Source organism: Oryx dammah, unplaced genomic scaffold (assembly GCF_014754425.2).
Source record: "Oryx dammah isolate SB20612 unplaced genomic scaffold, SCBI_Odam_1.1 HiC_scaffold_17, whole genome shotgun sequence".
Classification (NCBI taxonomy): Eukaryota; Metazoa; Chordata; class Mammalia; order Artiodactyla; family Bovidae; genus Oryx; species Oryx dammah.
In genome coordinates, this window is record NW_024070201.1 from 49,947,180 (window position 1) to 49,967,538 (window position 20,359).

Genomic DNA, 20,359 nt, shown 5'->3' on the forward strand with positions numbered 1-20,359 from the left:
GCAGACACTTGAGTCCCAGGATCTTAGGAACTCAGAATCCAGTCTTTTCCCCCACCCCAACCAATCTATTTTTATTTCCCCAACCAGTCTTAAGGCCTTAAAATGTCCAAGTCCCTTCATCTTACAGAGAGGGGTCTGAGGCTTAGAGAAGGGTCAGGGACTTAGCAAAGAACTCACAGTAAGTCAAGAGGTCAAGTCTCGTCTAGACCCTAGGTCTCTTGTCCTTCAGCCAAGGACAACTCAGGCATAGCGGGGAAAGTACAAGCTTCTGCGTTAATACAAAACAAAACAAGTAAACAAAAAGTTCCGAATTTGAATTCTAGCTCCACTATTTATAAGCAGTGTGAATCTTGGTCAAGTCACTGAGCCTCAGTCTTCTATCTGTAAACTGGGGGCAACTAAGGCTATCTCCCCCTACAGGCTGATATGGTGATGAAACTGGGTGCTCACACACATAGGTGCTCAGCGAAACATTTGCTAAATCTGGGTCCCACTCAGTTTCCCGAGGAGGGAGGTGGTCTCGCACAGTCTCATTTTTTAGCCTAGTGAGGGGCTGGGAGTAGCAAGAGTCCATGGGGTACATGAGCCCACAAGAGTCAAGAAACACTGTGAGGCCAGCCCCTGGTGAGACAGAAGGGGAAGGAGAAATCAGCCTTGACTGCCTCACAGCCTTCCTGTCCCAGGAACAGGCCTCGTCCTTGGAGAGCCGGAACCAAGACAAGAAAGGTCCCTGCTTCTCGCTCTATTAACTTGGCCCAAACCATGGGGATCAAAGAGAAAGGTAACAGAACAGAGGATCCAGGGCCAAAGCAGGACTGTGACTCATACCATCCACTCAGCCAGGCCCTCCCCACTAGTCCCTGCGAGTTTTTTCTGATGTCTTCCTGTGGAAGGATCAGTCTGTGTTCATAGAGCCGTGATTAATTGTAGGATGGAAGACACATGGCGTGGCCCCCATTCCTGTAAAAGTGACGTGAGCTTGGGGCTCTTATTGGGCCACAAGCTCAGTATGAGCCCACACCATAAATGTGGCTGGTAATATATTAAAATGATGAGATTGCAGGGCATATTAATAAAAATCTGTTACCCTAACTAGGGAAGATGAGAATTCCTCCATGTCTGTGGGCTGATTAGATCATCCCCAGTGCACTATGTCCCAGGTAAGGACAAGAAGAGACTCATTCGGAGAAGGTGACATATGTAAAGAGAGAATAAGAAACCAAGTCCTGCATGGAGAACCTGGAGATGCCTTGCCGGCAGCAGAACAGATCCAGGGGTCTCAGTATTTGACTCCAGTATCTCAGGCTTTCCTGGGCAGGGCGACTGGACTCTGTGGCCCCAGAGAGCCTGGAGACTCACAGGATTTCATAGGAGCTGACCTTGGCCCAAGGGGGTGAAAGATCTTCTTTCAGGTAGAACCTTGCTACATAAGCAGAGGCCACTAGAAGAGAGGTGAGGAACTGAGCTCCCCATACTTGGGGGGTATGCAAAAATTGGCTAGATGCCCATTCTTCAGAAAGGTTACAGAGGGGAGTCCTGCATTGGGGTCCAGATGAAGCCTATGGTCTGGGCTTTGGCTCCAGATTTCACCTTACATCTTCTCGGCTTCAGTTTCCTTCCCTACCGTGACTCCCATTCCCACCCAGTCCTGTGTTCCAGGTTGAGGGAGCAGTGGTGGGCTTTCTCTTCAAAAGGCATTGTTTTCTCCAACCCCCAACCTCCCTTTGATCCCTTCCACTGCTCAAGTGAAGACACATTTCAGTCACGAAGATGTGTCTCCATCCTAGGACACCAGGAACTGTCCTTTGATCCTGAGGCACTCCTCATCACAGCTCACACACTCTCAGAACCACACATACCTGGCTACCCAGTCACAGACCCTCATATTCTCACAGAAACATCCCAGCCTGCCTTCAGACACTCTCCAGGTACACATATAGGTTCACACAGGTGCAGATACTTCCTAATGGATTCACAGGTCCAGGGCTCAGCAACATGTTGGCCACTGTGGCCTTTCTAGGTCAATTCTGTAGACTAAAGAGGCGAGGAAGAGCTGATGTCCCAGATAATCCTGAAATAAAGTCTGCCAACCCAGGCTCCTCAGTCAGTGGTTCCAAGGGCTTGGCCCCAGAAGGTAGTGCTGGTTTAGGTCCGTCTGTTCCTGCCTGGAGGCAGTGGGGAAGGATAAGCTAAGTAGGGGGCCCTGCCTTCTAATGGAGTTTGTATGTATAGTGTGGAAGTTGGAGAAGAGGGGCCAAGGTGACAGAGTGAGCTCTGATGTCCAGGGAGACATGTCCAGGGAGACAGCTAAGTCTCCCCATTTGACAGATGAGGAAACTGAGGCTCAAAAAAAAAAAGCAATGTCCCATCTGTGGTCAGCCAGCCAGTCAGGACAGAGGCAGGTCCAGAACCCACCTCTCTGGATCTCCAGCCTCTGTCTTGTTCCTCCTCTGGACTGACCCCCAGCTCCTTCTCCAGGGCCTTAGAGAGAATAGTCTGTCCTTTGTTCTGATTGGTGGCTCCTGGACCTGCCCTTTACTCAGATTGGGGGATGCCCTGACCTGTCCTTTACTGAGATTGGTGGAAGCCTGCCTGGCCTTTGCTTGGATTGGTCAGTTTTCTGTGACTCCTCAGGCTTAGGGCAAGATAATGGCGCAAGAGGGGAATTGGGAAGGAAACTTAAAGACAGTTGGAGCAGCAGGGAGGGGGCCCAGTGGGTGGGACGGAGGCACGGCGATGAAGCCCTGGGTGGCCTCTGCCTGATATCCTCTGTCCACCCACCTCCTGGCCCCTGCCCTGCCTGCCTGCCCCAAGATGGCGGGTGTTGAGTGTAGGAAACACAGCTGGGAAGCGCCCCTTCACACCTGGCCTTCAAGATTTGCTCTCATGCTGCCTTCTCCTTGAATCTTGCCAAGAACCCAAAGCAATTTCACCTCCTGCATCAACTCAGGGAGGAAACAGTTCACATTCCACAGACCATGAGGTGAGGCTCAGAGGTCAGAGTGGCTGCCCCAGTGAAGAGAGAAGAGTCAGTGGTACTGAGGCTCAAGTCAAAGGGGTTAAACCCCAGAAATCCTAAACAGATGAGGAGAGGACAGGCGGAGCCATACCTGCTCTCATGCACATCTACACACGCCACACATACACATATGGCCATGCACACACCCGCACACAAACTCACACACGAGGATAAAAATGCAGCCCTATAGAAATGGCCACCCACTCCAACATTCTTGCCTGGAGAATTTCACGGACAGAGGAGCCTGGCAGGCTTTACTTAGTTCATGGGGTCAAAAAGAGTTGGACACGACTGAGCTCACATGCATGCAATATACAATGCACATGAAAACATACACTTAAGCATGTACACACATGCACAAATAAACACACTCAAACACACACAGCCAAGCGCAGGGTTGGGTGAAAGAGGTCACGTTTCCTGCCCTTGCAGCGTCTGTGAACAAACATCAGTGTAACTATCAGCATGACAACCAGCACTTTCCCAGACTCCAGAGGAGAATCTGTGGTGTATAGCGAAGAGCAGCTGTTTCCAGTGTGTCCCAGATTGACTATGGAAACTCTGTGCGGCCTTAGTAGGCCCTTTCCTCTTCTGAGTTTGTTTCCTCACTAGTGAAAATGGGTCCTTCCAGCTAACAACACATAGTTCTACCATTTTGTGTTTTAATTCAATGAGAATGGGTGAAGGGATATGTCAAAGTTGCATATTGTCACCCTGCTTGTTTAACTTCTATGCAGAGTACATCATGTGAAATGGCGGGCTGGATGAAGCACAAACTGGAATCAAAATTGCCAGGAGAAATATCAATAACCTCAGACATGCAGATGACACCACCCTTATGGCAGAAAGTGAAGAGGAACTAAAGAGCCTTTTGATGAAAGTGAAAGAGGAGAGGGAAAAAGTTGACTTAAAACTCAACATTCAAAAAACTAAGATCATAGCATCTGGTCCCATCACTCCATGGCAAATAGATGGAGAAACAATGGAAACAGTGACAGAACTTATTTTCTTGGACTCCAAAATCACTGCCAATGGCAACTGCAGCCATGAAATTAAAAGACGCTTGCTCCTTGGAAGAAAAGCTATGACCAATCTAGACAGCATATTAAAAAGCAGAGACACTACTTTGCCAACCAAGGTCCATCTAGTCAAAGCTATGGTTTCTCCAGTAGTCATATATGGATGTGAGAGTTGGACTATAAAGAAAGCTGAGTGCCGAAGAACTGATGCTTTTGAACTGTGGTGTTGGAGAAGACTCTTGAGAGTCCCTTGGACTGCAAGGAGATCCAACCAGTCAATCGTAAAGGAAATCAGTCCTGAATATTCATTGAAAGGACTGATGCTGAAGTTGAAACTCCCATACTTTGGCCACCTGATGTGAAGAACTGACTCATTGGAAAAGATCCTGATCCTGGGAAAGACTGAAGGCAGGAGAAGGGGATGATAGAGGATGAGATGGCTGGATGGCATCACCGACTCAATGGACATGAGTTTGAGTGAACTCTGGGAGTTGGTGATGGACTGGGAAGCCTGGCATGCTGCAGTCTGTGGAGTTGCAGAGTGGGACATGACTGAGTGACTGAACTGAACTGAACTGAATGGACATGTGAATGGATAGACGAATGGATGAGTGGATGGATAGGTGGGTAGAAGGATGGATGGATGGGTGGATGGAGCCTTCATACTTTCCCCAGCTCCCTATCTGTAGCCCTATGGTTGGAGGTAGGTCCACTCAGCACTGTAGATGGTGCCACTCCCCACACACTCTAGAAAGTACCCCAGGTACCAAAAAAATGGGGCCTGTTTGGAGCGAGGTCTCCTCTGGAACCAGCAGTAGGACTGGATCAGCCTTTCTGCACTCATTTGGGTAGGGAGAGAGTCTGGACAAAATGACTTCTAACTCATTCATGGATTGTATGAAGCCAGAGACCTTGGTCTTATCCTTTCTGGAGCCACCAGCAGAGGCACTGATGGCCTTCTTGAAGGTCAAGGTCAGTGTCACATGCTGCTCTCCTGTCTTGTCTCTGTGAGTCTCATTGTCTCTCGCGACCTCCATCAACCATCCTATTGCTTTCCCTACTGCTGGGAACCTAGAGCCCACCCCTTGCTCTCCGGAAGGAAGCCTCCTTGTGCCCCCAGAGTGACATAAAAGAAGGCAATAACATCAAACCCAATGGCAAGGTACTTCCTAAGGCAAGCTGTGTTATTGCGACTGGCCATACATGCTGATTTATCCACCTCTGCCTGAGCTAGGTCCCCTGAGTGGCCTGGAGTTGGGGAACCTCCTCTTTCTCTGGGCTTTCATGTCCCTTCCTCTAAAATGGGGACTTTCAAGGACCTTGGAGCCCCTCTCACTCTATTCCTCTTTCCTTCCCTCTGGACCTGTCTCTCTCAGGCTCTGTCTCCCTGATCTCTCCGAGTAGGCCTCTCCCTCTTGCCATGCCTCCCTCGGTCCATGTCTGTCAGCGTCTGCTCGCGCGTCTCACCTCTGAGTCTCAGTGTCTTTTCCCACCTCCAATCCTCTCTCCTCTCGGATGGCTTCTGTCCTCTCTCTTTTGTTCACTCCTGCTCCCTGTGCCCAACTCCTGTCTCTCCTGCCCACTCCTTCCCTAACTCCCCAGGTGGTCATCTTGAGAACTTGTGGTGAAAGTGTCTGACCCAAGATTGGCACCCCCAGAATGAGGGTACCCAGCAAGGTGGCCATGGTGGGAGAAACCAGGGGTGCCCGGGCAGATGCCATCTATTCTTCTGCTTCCTGCCTCCTGTTCTGGTGGGCCTCACACACATATTCTTCTCTTCCCAGAGAACAGGGCCTTCGGGGACAAAGGAGCCCATCTGTCTCTGCACCCAGCATGTGCCTGGCACTTGCAAGCCCATCTGCTCCACCAGCATGACTGGCAGAGCTCCCTCAAAGGAGACTTCCTGGGGGCTTAGGCCAGAGAAGCCCCTGGGGACTGGGCCTCAGACCCCAGCCAAGCCTGAGCACCTGGAAATTCCTCTGTGACTCTCACAGCCCTTGCAGCATGGCTCACCCCATAGAGTCAGGGGATAGCCAGGAAGCAGGAGGGGCAGCCCTTCCTCCTCTCTCCCCTCCTGCCCACCCAGACCTGCTGTGCACCCAAGGAGATGCCTTGAATGGATCTGGCACCTTAAACACACAGAGGAGAGCTGCCCAGGAGTGCTAAGATCTTTCAGCCCCAGACCTCCCCTCAACAAAGCTGAGCTGGACTGCGGTCAAGAAAATAGAGGAAAGAGGCTTGGTGATCCCTGGGAGACCTGATCTGAGGAGATGGCAGGAGAGAGGCCCAGGCCTCAGTTGGACAAGTTCACATGTCAGAGTCCTACTTGAGTGGGGCAATCAGGCTTCAGGGAAGAAGAAGCACCTACTGTGTGCTAGGGGCATCCATCAGTGGTCCTCAAACCTGTGCACCAGAACTCCTGGAGGGCTTGTTAGCATCCAGGTTGCTGGCCCGGCCCCAGAGTTTCTGATGCGGTAGGTCTGGGATGAGGCTAAGAGTTTGCATTTCCAACACACTCCCCGCTACTGGCCCAGGGACCACACTTGGAGACCCAGCAACACACACTCTCTCTAGTCCTCCCAGGAACCTGGGAGGTGCTTGTTTTGACCATCCTGTTTCATAGGTGAGGAGACTATGGATCAGAAGGGAGGGGCCTGGCTCAGGTGAGAATGACCCATCTTCTGGCAAGTCCATGCCACTTCCACATATGAGGGGGATTCCTCAGAAGAAGGTCCCCAGGCAAGGAGAGGCAGAGGTCCTGGAAGGAGAGTGAGGTGGGGCAGCGGGGTGACAAGAGAGCAGGGCACATGGAAGAGGCCCCCCAGAGCTCAGGGGCCCAGGCCTGAAGAAAGGGCCTGCCCTCTCCCCCCGTCTCTTGCTCCTTCCTCTCCCCTCTGGGTCCCCCTCTCTCCCCACCAACCCCTTCTCCGCCCCTCCCCTGCCCTTCGCAGACTCTGGCTTCAGTTGTTACTCCAACAGGGCCGCGTCTCCAGCCTCCGAGCCACACTGGAGACACGTGCACTGTAGAATACACCTGAGCCCAGTCCCGGAGACCCCCCACCACATCCCCCCACCTCCGTGATGAGCTCAGCCCCATCCTGTGGGCTCCTTGCCTCCGACATTCACAACCAGCCCCTCCCGAGCCCCTCACCGATTCCAAGCCAATCTCAGCCAGGTAGGAATCGTATGACCAGTCAGATCTCTGTGTTCTTGACTCTCTGGCCCCCTCGGCCCCTAGCACAGGGTCTGGGGTGAGTGAGGAAAGGACGGGATGAGGGAACAGCAGAGTGGGCAGAGGGAAGGAGGCCAGAGACAAGTGGGGGAGGCAGAAGATGGTCTGTGTGTGGGTTGGGGGGGGCTCAGGATAGGCTCATGCCTAAGCATGCTGCCCATGCCCCTCTACCTCATTCTCATGGCAGAGCCAACAGCAGCCTCCACCCCCATTGCTCATGTCCTCCTCAGCATCACAGCCTTCCTCCCAAGCACACCAGCAGCAGCCCCTCATCACTGCCATCCCCAGCACCTGATGCCTCTACTGTTCTTGACTCTTGGCCAAGGGCCCATGCGGGCAAGGTGAGGCATGGCCTGGGAGTCCCAGGGAGATGGGTATAAGCTGGCCATGAGTCAGTCATACCACTAAAGAGAAGCCTGGGACCGAGGGAGGTGCGCTGCCTGCCCCCAGTGGTGTGTAGGCAAGGACAGGGCCCTGCCAGGGAGTCTGTGCCCCAACAAAGGACTGGGTAAACCCGGGTGGCCTTCTGCTCTGGGTCCCATGACCCTTAATGTCTTTGAACCCTTCTCGGCCTCACCCCCTCCCTTCAGGGTGGGTTGGGAGCTGAACAAAGCAAGTCCAGGAGCCTCTCAGAGGCAGACACAGTGGCCCAAGCAGGAGAGAAGGATGGAGCCGAGTGACCCGCTGGGATCAGCGTCAGAGACGAATTAATGTCTCTCAGGAAACGATGGTCGAAGGAACAATCGGACCCATGAATGATTGAATAAATGAGCGACTGGCCTCCCTTCTCTGGGCCTCCCTCCAGGAACATTTTGTCTTTGCTCCCTCACTCAGGCCAGTCTGAGTCTCCCACCCAGGGCTCTTACAGCCCGTGCTCCCCATGATGGCATGGCGTGCAGAGTTCCCACTACTGTCCACCCGGCTCTCCCATCAGACTGGGGGCTCTTAGAGGGCAGAGGTTGTATCCTATTCCTCCTGGGGACCCCAGTATCATGCAACCCCTGTCACGGGTGTCAGGAGGTATTCACTGAGCTATCAAATGATCAGCTAGACTCCCAAGTGCCCAGGGCTGTTGGGCTGTGAAGGGTATATGCCATTACCAAGCAAGAGGGGTGGACCCCATGACTTCTGGAGACCCCTGGGCCAGGAAGACAGCTAAGTCCTCTCAAAGCCTCCCAAGTCTAGCACAGTTACTGTCTTAGAGGAGCCTAAGGAATGAGAGTGCCTTGTACAGAGGACTTCAGCAACATTGCCAAGACATCTCTGCAGGCTGGGGGGTCCTTCTGCCTCAGGATCACCTCTCCATGCAGAGAATGCAGGGGATAGATAGTATGTCAGGAGGGAGGGGCCCTTCCCCTGGAGCACTAACATTATCACCTTTTTCATGAGTGAGGTTACCTCCTCCGGGCAGCCTTCCTGGGTGGGTCATTTGTCCTCCTCTCAGCCCTCCTGAGAATTCGCACAGGACCAGAGTCTACAGGGCCTCAGGCCTATGGAACCTAGTCCCCAGCTTGACCAGGGGAGGCTAAGACCAGGAGAGGCAGGAAAGGACTTGCCCAGTTCTCACCCACAGTCAGGCTACCCAAGTGGCACTAGTGGTAAAGAACCCGCCTGCTAATGCAGGAGACTTAAGAGACACAGGTTTGATCCCTGGGTCAGGAAGATCCCCTGGAGGGGGGCATGGTAATCCACTCCAATATTCTCTCCTGGAGAATCCCATCAACAGAGGAGCCTAGCAGGCTATGGTCCATAAGATCACAAAGAGTTGGACACTACTGAGCGACTAAGCATGCATGTACCTGGAGTCAGGAGGCCTTGCTCTGGCCAGAGGCCTTCGGGACACACGAGGCTCCCTCCCTACTGAGCACTGTTGTCTTAGAGGCCCCTCAGGTTCCGTCTTGGCTGGATGGACTGAGACCCTCTCAGATGTGGGGAGGGGCTGGGTGTCTTCCTCCAAGTCAGGGACAGGGCCTCTGGTCTCTCCCTGTGCCAGACATGGTGCCCACAGTGGGAAGTCAATAACGCATGGCACTGGCCTGGCACAGGGTTAGTGTGGGCCTGCAGAGGGCAGGCAGGAAGGGCCGGCCTGGGGAGGGGCTGCTGGGGATGAAGAGGGGCAGGCCGGGCAGGGCGTCCCCTCCAGCGCACGGCCAACAGCAGGCCGCAGAGGGGACTTTCCCGGCTCTGACCTGAGCTCTGTTTCCCTCCCAGCCTTCCTGGATTCTCCACGTCTGTCCCTCTCTCTCAGTCTGTTCTTCTCTGGCATGCGTCTCTCCCACAGCCTCACTGCTGGGTCCCATGACTGTGTTTGGCTCTGCCTTCAGGGTCTGGTCCATCTCAGCTGTTCCCCAATCCCCGGCGCATGGACTGGGGGTTGGGACGGAGGCTGAGTATGAGAAGGAGACTGAGACAGAGATAAGGACTGATTCAGAAGCTGAGGAACAAAAGAAGAGCCGGGAGGGGACCTTGGGGCTTGGGCCAGGGAGGCAGGGCTGGCCAGGGTCCTCAAACCTCGCTGGCCCTGAGGACGAAGCCTGAACTGGAGGGAGGGGTGGGGTCCACCCTTCCCCTCTGTACTGGCTCCTGGCCCCCCTTCCTTCCCTCTGCCCCTGCAGGAATGTGTGAGCATTCTCATTGTTCCTAAAAATAGTCCCACTGTATTGGGGGTTGGAATGAGAAATCTTCTGGCCAGGGTTCATCTCAGCCATGCCCCTGCCTCTGGGCTTCCAACGACTTTGTTCCCCAGAGCGGGGGCCTTTCTGAGCCACCCCCTACACACACACCTGCCATGGCTCCCAGGGCCCCAGAATAGGCTCTGAGCTCTGGGACTTGTTGGAACTGTTTGTGAAGCACCCCAGACGAGGCCACTGCTATTTCTACTGATGCCCGGGTCCAGGCTCCACACTCCAGCCTCTTCCCAACTCTCCAACCTTCTCCCTGACTACCCCATCATCCTCCCACCTCCAGGCCCTGGCTCCTCCATTTCCATTTCCTCACTTCTCCCCTCCTGTCCTTTCAGGCTCAGCCCAGGTCTGCTCTGGTGCCCTACCCCTGCTGTGCTCTTTTGCTCCCCATCCAGTCCTTCAGGGTTCAGGGGAGTCTCAGCCCCACCTTGCCTCCTCTTCTTCCCTTGGCAGATCAGCACAGGCTGGGCCTCCCTCCCCCTCCACTCCCTGAGCAAAGCTCTGAGGCACTGCCCTTCTCCAGGGAAGAGGTCGTTGGTGGGGAGACGCTGCAGGCTCTAGGGCCCCATACCCTCCCCTGACTCCAGCATCTCCCCACCAGCTTTGGTTTTCTCTTTTGCACCCTGGGCCTGGAATGTCTCTTGATTTCAGTCTCGAGGGGAAGGCCCATCCAGTCTCACCTCCTCTCTGACTCCATTTTTCAGATGGGGGAACCGAGCCCCAGAGAGGGGAGGTGATGGGCCCCCGAGTCCACGGGAAGCTGGCCGTGGGCCTCGGTCACACAGCATCGTTATGCAGGGTCCCCGTCCGTGGGGCTCCAGAGGCAGGCTCCTCACACAACCCACCACCCCACCCACCCCGCCTGGGCAGGCAGGCTGGCATCCAAAAGTATTTGCCTTTGGAGGGCCCAGGAAGCCACAGAACAAACATCCGGAGTCTCTGGAACTTCTCCTACTTTCCCTCCTCACATCCCAAGAATCCGGGAGCCACTGAGCACATGTGTACACACACACACACACACACACACACACACACACACACACACAGAGCTCAGGGCCGGTAAACACATGAGCTCAGGAGATCTCGTGCTATTGCTGTGCCTGTGAGAATCTATCTGTGCAGGTCCTTTAGAGGCCCCAAAACCCTAAAAAGATGAGACTGTCCTCTACCTCACCAGTGTGTGTGTTAGTCGCTCAGTCGTGTCCGACTCTTTGCAACCCCATGGACTGTGGCCGCCAGGCTCCTCTGCCCATGATATTCTCCACAGAAGATACTGGAGTGGGCTGCCATGCCCTCCTCCAGACCTTCTCAATTTTGTCTTGAAAATGAACGCTAGAATTGCTTTTGCATTAACTTTTCTGACTGCAAAATTCCAGATACACTCATCCCACCTGACTTTTCCCCCCACTTTATGAGGAGCTCCTCCTCCTCAGCTGGTGACCTGAGCACACGTGTGGCCTGTCCCTCAGCTGTCCATCATGCATGTCCCTATGGACCATCATGTGACCACAGCAGAATACGTCCCTCGGGTCATTAGGAGGATGTCTGTGTTAAAGCATGTGAGTCTGGGACTCTGGGAGTGTGAGCACACCCCTGAGGCCATGTCTGTGCGTGAGCCATCTGTGCATGCAGGGGCCTTTGTGGGTGTGATGTGGGTTGGTGATGTCTACGTGGGCCTGGGTATACACAGCAAGTGTGTAATTGTCTGTGGAACCTGAGTGCATCGGCGGCTGGTTTTGTCTCTGAACGAATGAATGAGTTTATGGCTGAGTGTTGGTATCTGTGCCTGTGGGGTTGATTCACAGGTTGATTCACCTGCCCTGCACACCCCATCACCTCCTCCATCACCTCTGGCAGACCTGGGCTCCCAAGTCTTCCCTGCCACACGTCATCTGTGAGGCACTGGACAAGCTTTTCATCTCCTTGGGCTCAGTTTTCTCATCTATAAAGTGGTGACTTCTCCCAGAGCCACTGAGAAGACTCAAGAGGAATCTTGCGGTCCTGCCTAAGTGGCTCCCAGCCGGGGGGCTAGGGCACTTCCATGCAAGTTGCAACCCTCTGGGCAAATGCAGCCTGAGGGACAAGCGTTGGTGAGGGGCAGGGGCGAGTGTCAGCTGGGCTTCAGTGCTGTTGGAACCCTGTGTGAGTAAAGTTCAACCTGTGAGGTTAGAGCTCCCTTTCTTCCTGTCCCTGCTCCAGGTGTGCAGCCTGGAACTAGAGGATCTCTGGCTCTGGACAAAGATAAGGCTCTGAGGACTCCCACTCCCACCAAACTCCCTCTGGGGTTCTTTCCCCTTCACCCACCCTCTACCCCGCCTTCTCCAAAGCCCAAGAGAAGACCCTACGGAAGCCATGAGGGGGACTGACCAGATCAGGGATGCAGAGATGAGCTAGGCCAGCCAGAGGATCAGAGACCACCCCCGCCCCCACCTCCACCCCCACCAATGACAACTCTCCTTGTCCGACGGGGAGACTGAGACATGGAGAGGACCAGGGACCCTCCATGGATGCAATGAACCTAGGCATTGCAAGCTTCTGTCTCAAGATCTCTGGACCTGGAGCTGGGGAGATCCAAGCTCTGGCCTCTGTGGGCTCCGAAATGGAGCCCAAGGGAGTGGGTGGGGATCCAAAAGAAAGGCCCTTCCAGACCTGAGCCCTCAGCTGTGAGTGTGGGTCTCCTACCCACCAGCCCCCCCCCCACCGCAACCCTGGCCAGATCCCCCACTGGTGTGATAACCACATTATGGCATTTTTTCTTGAGCAAATTGCATCGGCCTAATTGAATGAGGCTGCAGGAGCCTGGGCTGGAGGCTGACAGCGGGTGAGGATGGCAGGAGCCAGGCAGAGGAGGGTGTGGGAGCAACAAGGGATGGGGAGGTCCTGACGACGCTGAGCAGAGGACAGAAGGGATGGGAGAGGGAAAGCGGAGGGCTGTGAACATAAAACACATCATTCATTCCCTTCAGCCCCTCTGCACACCCACTGGTGCTCACATCACACCAGGTGCCCGGACACTGGGATGCAAGAGATGGTCTCCCCAAGGGACCACTGAGCATTCACTTCATGCCAGGCACCGTGTTCACTTAAAAGCACCATTTCACGTAATCCTCCCACCAGCCCCATTTTGTTCTTGAGAGAATTGAGGCTTAAGAGGTAAAATGACCTGCTAAATGTCAGATCCAGACACCATAGCCCTTCCTCTTACTGGGTACCTGCAGCATCCCAGTGCCGCACTCCCACCCTGCCTCCAGGAAGCCTTCCTGGGGAGCTCAGAGAAAGGAGGAGGCCTCACACCAGCTCAAACTTAGGCCCAGACACCATTTCTGTCCCCACTGAGTGCTCCCACTTGTCCACTCTGTGATGTCTGTCCTCTGTCTGATGGTCAGCAGCCGAGGCTGGGGCTGATCCCACACAATCACACCCCTGTCACTCACAACACACGCGTGACTCCTCTCATCCCATGCAGCATCCACTCTGTGTGTCACACTCATCGGCTCAGGGTGACAACGGGGAGGACACGATCGCTGCTGCCATCACAGGGCATGTCCCACACACTCAGTGACACACAGTCATTTCATGGTGTCCACAGTGCCACACTGGAGAAGGCGATGGCACCCCACTCCAGTACTCTTGCCTGGAAAATCCCATGGACAGAGGAGCCTGGTAGGCTGTGGTCCATGGGGTTGCGAAGAGTCAGACACGACTGAGCGACTTCCCTTTCACTTTTCACTTTCATGCACTGGAGAAGGAAATGGCAACCCACTCCAGTGTTCTTGCCTGGAGAATCCCAGGGACAGGGGAGCCTGGTGGGCGGCCGTCTATGGGGTCGCATAGAGTCGGACACGACTGAAGTGACTTAGCAGCAGCAACAGTGCCACACATCACTGAGTGTCACGGGGCCACACACAGTGAAACTATCCCTTGGGTCCTCACTCAGGGTGAGGCCCACGTTCAGTGTCACTCACACACCGTGTTCCCAAGGTCCTCAACACACCCTCACACGGACTCACACACACACAGTTCCGAGCTGGCTCTGGGCTGCACTGCCTCGTGTCATCCAGGACCTTAAAAATACCCACCTTTGATGAAATGGCATCATTTCTGAGATTTGCATTAAAATACTTCAGCAAAAGAGCCTACAGAATGGGAGAAAATATTTGCGAATCCTATGTCTGATAAGGGGTTGGTATCCAGAATATACAAAGAAGCCCTACAGTTCAGCCACAAAATAAACAACCTGATTTTTAAATGGGCAAAGACCTTAAATAGACATTTCTCTAAAGAAGATGTACAAATGGCTGACAAACACGTGAAAAGATGTTCGACATCACTAATCACCAGGGCACACAAATCAAAACCACAGGGAGATACCACCTCACATTCATTGCAATGGCCACTATTTAAAAAAAAAAAAAAAAAGGAAAATAAATGTTGGTGAGGATGTAGAGAAACTGGACCCCTGGTACACCATCACTGGGAATGTAAAATTGTACAGCTGCTGTGGAAAATAGTACGGTGGTTCCTCAAAATTAAAGACTAAATTATCATGTGATCCAGCAATTCCCCTTCAGGGTATGTATCTAAAAAACCGAAATCAGGATTTTAAAGATACATCTGTACATCCATGTTCACAGCATCATTATCCTTAAAAAGGTGGAGCAACCAAAGTGTACATCAAGGGATGAACTGATAAAATGTGGTTTATATACAATAGAATGTTATTTAGCCTCAAAAAGGAAGGAAATTCTGACATATGTTATGGCATGGCCTGGATGAAAATTGAGGACATTATGCTGAATGAAATGAGAATCACAAAAAGACAAATACTATATGATTCCACTCATATGAGATACCTTGGAGAGTCAGAGTCATAGAGACAGAAAACGGAATAGTGGTTACCTGGGGCTAGAGGGAGAGGGAGATGTTTAATGGGTATAAGTTTCAGTTTTGCAAAATGAAAAGTGTTCTGGAAAATGGTTGCACATCCCTGCGAATGTACTTAACACCACTGAACTCTCTATTTAAAAATAATTAAGATGGTCAATTTTATATTATGCGTATTTTAACCACAGTTCAAAATATTTCAAGAAAGGAAAATGAAAATAAAAAGGAGGGATCGATGAACTAAATACGTCTAAATCTTAATGACCGTTATATTTGGGTGATGGGTATATGACCAGCTTATTGTATTATTCTCCCAAGCATTGTGTGTTTAACATATTCCATAATAAGAAAAAATTGTACTCTCCCTTGACCTCAGGGAGGCTGAGTGTGCAGCCAAGGGTGTAACACAGAGTTGCCCCTTTGGAGCAACTACACGTCCTCTCTGCATCCCTTCACAGCCAAAGGTCTCCAGAGGACTGACTACGCTCTGTCTTCACCGCCACTCACCACCTGCCCAGGCCATCTGGCTTCTGGCCCCACCCTGTCATCAACAGGGTTCTTGTCTGGCTCAGCTGAGCACGTGGCCCAGCCCAGCACGATCTCCCTGTTCCCACCTTACCTGGCGGCTTGGCAGCAACTCACCCTATTGAACCTCTCCTGCTCCCTGACTCCCAGCTTCAGCCCATCTGGTCTCCTCCACCTCCCTGGCCGCTCCTGCTCTGTCTCGCTGCAGCTCTGCACCTCAGGGTTCAGTCCTCAGTCCTCACCTCTTCTCCCACTGTTTCTCCCTAGGTCATCCCAGCCAAGTCTGTGGTTTAATAAATCAGCCCTACCCACTGGCTCACAAATATATCCCCAGCCTGGCCTCAGCTGCCCATCACCTGGATGTCTGACTTGCATCCCAAACAGATCTGTCGATTTCTGTCTCCTTGTCCTCTCCCACCCCATGCCTTTCCCAGGAACATCACCACCAGCTATCCCTTGGTTCTTCAAATCAGAAACCTGGGAGCCATTCTCCGTTTTTCCTTCTGGTTCATCCTCTGATTCATCAGCAAGTTCTGTCATTTCTACCTGCAAATATCTCCAAAGTTTGTTCATTTCTCTCCAACTCTTCTGCCCTCCCCTTAGCCCAGGCACCACCGTCTCCAGCCTGGGTGGCTACAATAGCCTTCAACTCTCTGCCTACCTCCTCTCAGCCCCTCCAACTGGTTCCCCACCATACACTCTGCAGCAAGAGTATAGACTCTTTCAAAATCATAAATTAGACCATGTCACTTCCCTGCCTGAACCCATCAGGGTCTTCCCATGACAGCACTTTACACAGGGTTGTGTGCTAACAGCTCACACTGTCACAAGCATTACGGGATTGCACAGTATCACACGCTGGTTTTCACACATGATGTCACTCTGTGTTACACCCTTGGCTGCACACTCAGCCTCCCTATATGCCTGGGGCCCACATTGACAATTCAGTGTCAGACACTTGAGCCCCCAAACTCAGCACCACACTTGTTACTGCACAGTATCACTCACCTGCGTTTGCGTATTTGATCCCCACGGTGCCACACCCTCAGTGCCACACTTGGAATCACTCAGCATCACACAATCAATATCACAGGGTCACACTAGCATGTCCACTGTCTCACACAGTCTTGGACAAGTGGTGTCACACTCAGTGACTCGCCCACTCTCCACACAGTCCCATGATTTCACAAACTCGGCGTCACCCAGCAGAAGCCCCGCTGCCCCACTGCTAGTGTCTCGGTGTCACCCTGGGCATCACCCTGGAACCCATCAGCTGCCCCACCCCCACCCCACCGGGTCCCGTCGCCAGAGCTGCTGCCCCATGTCAAGGCTGCTTCCTGTTGTTGTGCTTAGAGTCCTCAGCCACTGCCTGTTCCTTCAAGGATTTCCTGTTGTCAGGGCCCCTGTCAGGGATACACAGCCTAAAGCCCAAGAGTTGCCCCCACCGCCTGGCAGGGACCTGGGGCCCCTCTACCAGCCCCCATCCTTGCTGGGCCCATGTGGGATTCCCCTGCACCCCGTTCAATCAGCCTGGCTCCCTCGCGTGCCTGGGCTTGTCCTGAATCACTGAAAGGTGACCTCTGGGCCCTGCCTCACCCCCAGGGGGCCCAGACCTGTGTTTCCCAGGAAGGGTACTCTTGGGCAGCCTGGACACAGCTGCCTGGACTGTCTGAGCGGCTTGGAACAAGACCTTCACTGATCTGTGGGGCTCGGTCTGAAGCTGCTGGGACCCAGAGCAGAAGGACAGGCTCCTGGGCAGGGAGGACAAAGGGTTATGGGGTTAGGGAGTCAGGGAAGACTTCCCAGAGGAAGCCAGCTGAGAACTGGGGCATACAAGGAAGTGGAAGAAACGGCATCCCAGGTGGGGGCAGCAGACAGGAGCAAAGGCTTAGAGGCAGGAACCGGCAGAGACGGGTTGACAGGGATGAAAATAGGAACGCGACAGAGGCGAGGTTATGCGGCGGCTTCTCTCCTATCAACTGCCTCCTCTCCCCGCGCACGCCGGCATTCTGACTCCAGCTCCGGTGGGAGCCGCAGGGCACACCCTTCCTGGCTCAGCCTTCCGGGGCCCCACAGGTTGCCCCCCAAGGCCACCAAGCCCCCTCACCTCCTGCCCCAGGCCAGCCCGCAGGAAGAACAGGCTGAGGCCAGCGCACGCTCCCCACACGGCCTGAGATAAATATTTCCCGGGAAACGGAACTTGTTCTCTCTGTGTTTACAGCCAAGGGCCAGGCAGGGTGGTGGGGGAGGGGCCAGCCAGAGGCGCCTCGTCCAGCCCTGGGGCCACAGCATCTGGCCCAGCATCGGCCTTGACCTGCTATCTGCCTCGGAGCCAGTCCCCACCTCCTCTGAGCCTCCATTTCAAGCACTTGAGGGGACCACCCAGGGCCTTGGCTGGCCCACAAGTCTGGCCCAGGCTCAGCTGTGTCTTCCCTGGGTGTAAATGCCTGGCGCTTGATGCCTGCCCCTGCAGACTAGGTTTCTTCAACGGCAGGACTTGCGTCTGCCCACCTCTGCCTCGTCCTTGGTCAGTCAGGGATGTGGACAGATGGATGGACAGACAGACAGACAGGCTGGGATGGCAGCTGAGATTGCCTCCCTGGCCCAGGTCCCTGCACACCCTGGGCCTGTGCAGCCTGACAGGTGGGCGCAGACAGATGGCAGGGCCTGGGGGCTCCCGTGGACACCAGATGCTACGGCCAACTTGTTGGCAGCAGCTCCCTGCAGGCCGTGGGGCAGCTTTGAGGCCACTTGCTCCTGATGTGCGGAATCCAGGAGGAGGCTGGCAGGTCTCCCAGCTCGGAGCTGCTGCTGCTGTTGCTAAGTCGCTTCAGTTGTGTCCAACTCTGTGCGACCCCATAAATGGCAGCCCACCAGGCTCCCCCGTCCCTGGGATTCTCCAGGCAAGAACACTGGAGTGGGTTGCCATTTCCTTCTCCAATGCATGAAGGTGAAAAGAGAAAGTGAAGTCGCTCAGTCATGTCTGACTCTTAGCGACCCCATGGACTGCAGCCTACCAGGCTCCTCTGTCCATGGGATTTTCCAGGCAAGAGTACTGGCAGCTCGGAGCAGTCACTTAAGAATCTTAAATATGAGCATGGGAAGAGCTGCCTGCAGCAGCCCCTCCAGCCTCACCCCAACATTCCTGGCACAGTAACCTGGGCTCCACTGACATGTTGGCCTTCTCCTGTGCAGACCCAGGGACATCCTACCCACATGCCCTTGCACAAGCTGCTCCTCTCACCCTCGAAGCCTTTCCCAACCCCCATAGCAATCCTACCCAACAGCACCACCTTGGCTCCTGCCGCTGCCTATGGCTAGCCCAGGGCCCACTTATTCACCATTGTTGGCCTCAGCCTCACTCTAGACTCGGAGATCAAGCATTCCTCAGACCAGGACCCAAGGGCGAAGAGGGTTTTGGAGCTGGGTTCTCAGCACAGAGCCAGCCTCCTGCAGCCCTCTCTGAGTCCCTGCTCCAGGCTTCTCTGTATGCCTAGTCCCCGTCCCGTTGCCCTCAGGGTCCTCTCAGAAGCCAGTCATGTAGACCTCCCTGACTATCCAGCTGATCTCTGGTCTCATTAGTCACTGACTTTAACCCTCCTCATCCTTCAAGGTTCTAAGGTGCCCCCTCCAGGAAGTCACCAAGACTGCACCCAATACCACAATACAGTTCTTAGAACTACTTCACCCTCATCTCATAGCCATTCTCGTTCGGTCAAGAAGCATTTATCAGGCACCTACTATACACCAGGCCTATGCCAGGCCCCAAATGAGCCCAGGAGAGACTAAGAAGACTCAGCCTTGGTTCCTACCAGCCAGATACTTACAACTATATGGGAAAGGATATATAACCACATGGTGTAACAAGTTGTCTGACTGTAAGTTCAGTGAAGCTTGGAGGTATGAGTGCCCAGGAGGTGGCAACTTGACCTGAAGTGGAGGGAGCAATCTAAGAGGACTTCACAAAGGAGGTGGCATCTAATCTGGGGCTTGAAAAAGGAGCACGTGTATGCCTGCATGCTAAGTCGCTTCAGTCTTGTTCAGCTCTTTGCGACCTGTGGGCTGTAGCCCACCAGGCTCCACTGTCCATGGGATTCTCCAGGCAAGAATACTAGAGTGGGTTATCATGCTCTCCTCCAGGAGGTCTTCTCGACCCAGGGATCAAACCTGAGTCTCCTGTCTCCTGCATTGGCAGGCGGATTCTTTACCACTAGCACCAAAAGTAGGTAGAGGAAAAACGGAAAGGCATTCCAAAGAGAGGTGCCAGTGTGAACAAAGTCAGAGAGATCAGGAAGAGCAGGTGTCCCAGAAGTGACCACTGCCATGTCTGGGGGCAAGGGGTGGACAGGAGGGGGTCCAGCAGGTACAGCTGTCAATGCCATGGCAAAGGTGTGGCCTTTCCTCTTCCAGTGGGAAGCCACAGAGGAGCCAGTGCTGGGCGAGCACTAGGGCGCTCGGTGTGGATACCCGTGCACTTGTTCCTGGCTGCCTCTTCCCAGCCCCTGCCCCAGCTGGGTTTCCTAACCCTCGTCTGGGCCCTGAGAGCCAGCACAGGGAGGGCATTCACCCAGAGTGCTCGACTCACTGCTTGAACTGCCTCAGCCCTGACATCCAGAGAGAGTAATGGCTCTGGCGTTGAAGGATTCCAGATGGTGCCTGAAGAGCCCCTCCTCCAAGCCGGCCAGCTGGCACAGGGGCCAGGGAGCCATCTGAAGAAGGTGTGCTGAACAGACACCTGTTGAGAGGGCATGGGAGCCGGCAGTCCCACTCTCGTGGCTGTTGTGTTGCCAGCGGCAGGAGAATGAGCTGTGCCCACCCAGCCCCGTGGGGCACCTGGTCTCACAAAGCAGAGCCATCTAGACCTGGCTCCAAGGATCTCACCCTTGAGGGAAGCAGGCAGGCTGCCAACTCCCTCCGGGGACTCTCTGTGGGCCAGGCCTGGGGCAGGCACCTCACACATACTATCTTTGTAACTTCTCCCAACAGGTCTGTCGTG

General features: G+C 54.1%; 1 protein-coding gene across 2 annotated transcripts in view; it reads right to left on the reverse strand.

Moving 5' to 3' along the window:
• PDE2A (phosphodiesterase 2A) overlaps positions 1 to 20,359 on the reverse strand; it is a 67,698-nt gene that overhangs the window by 34,283 nt on the left and 13,056 nt on the right. The gene's annotated exons all lie outside the window — the stretch shown is intronic.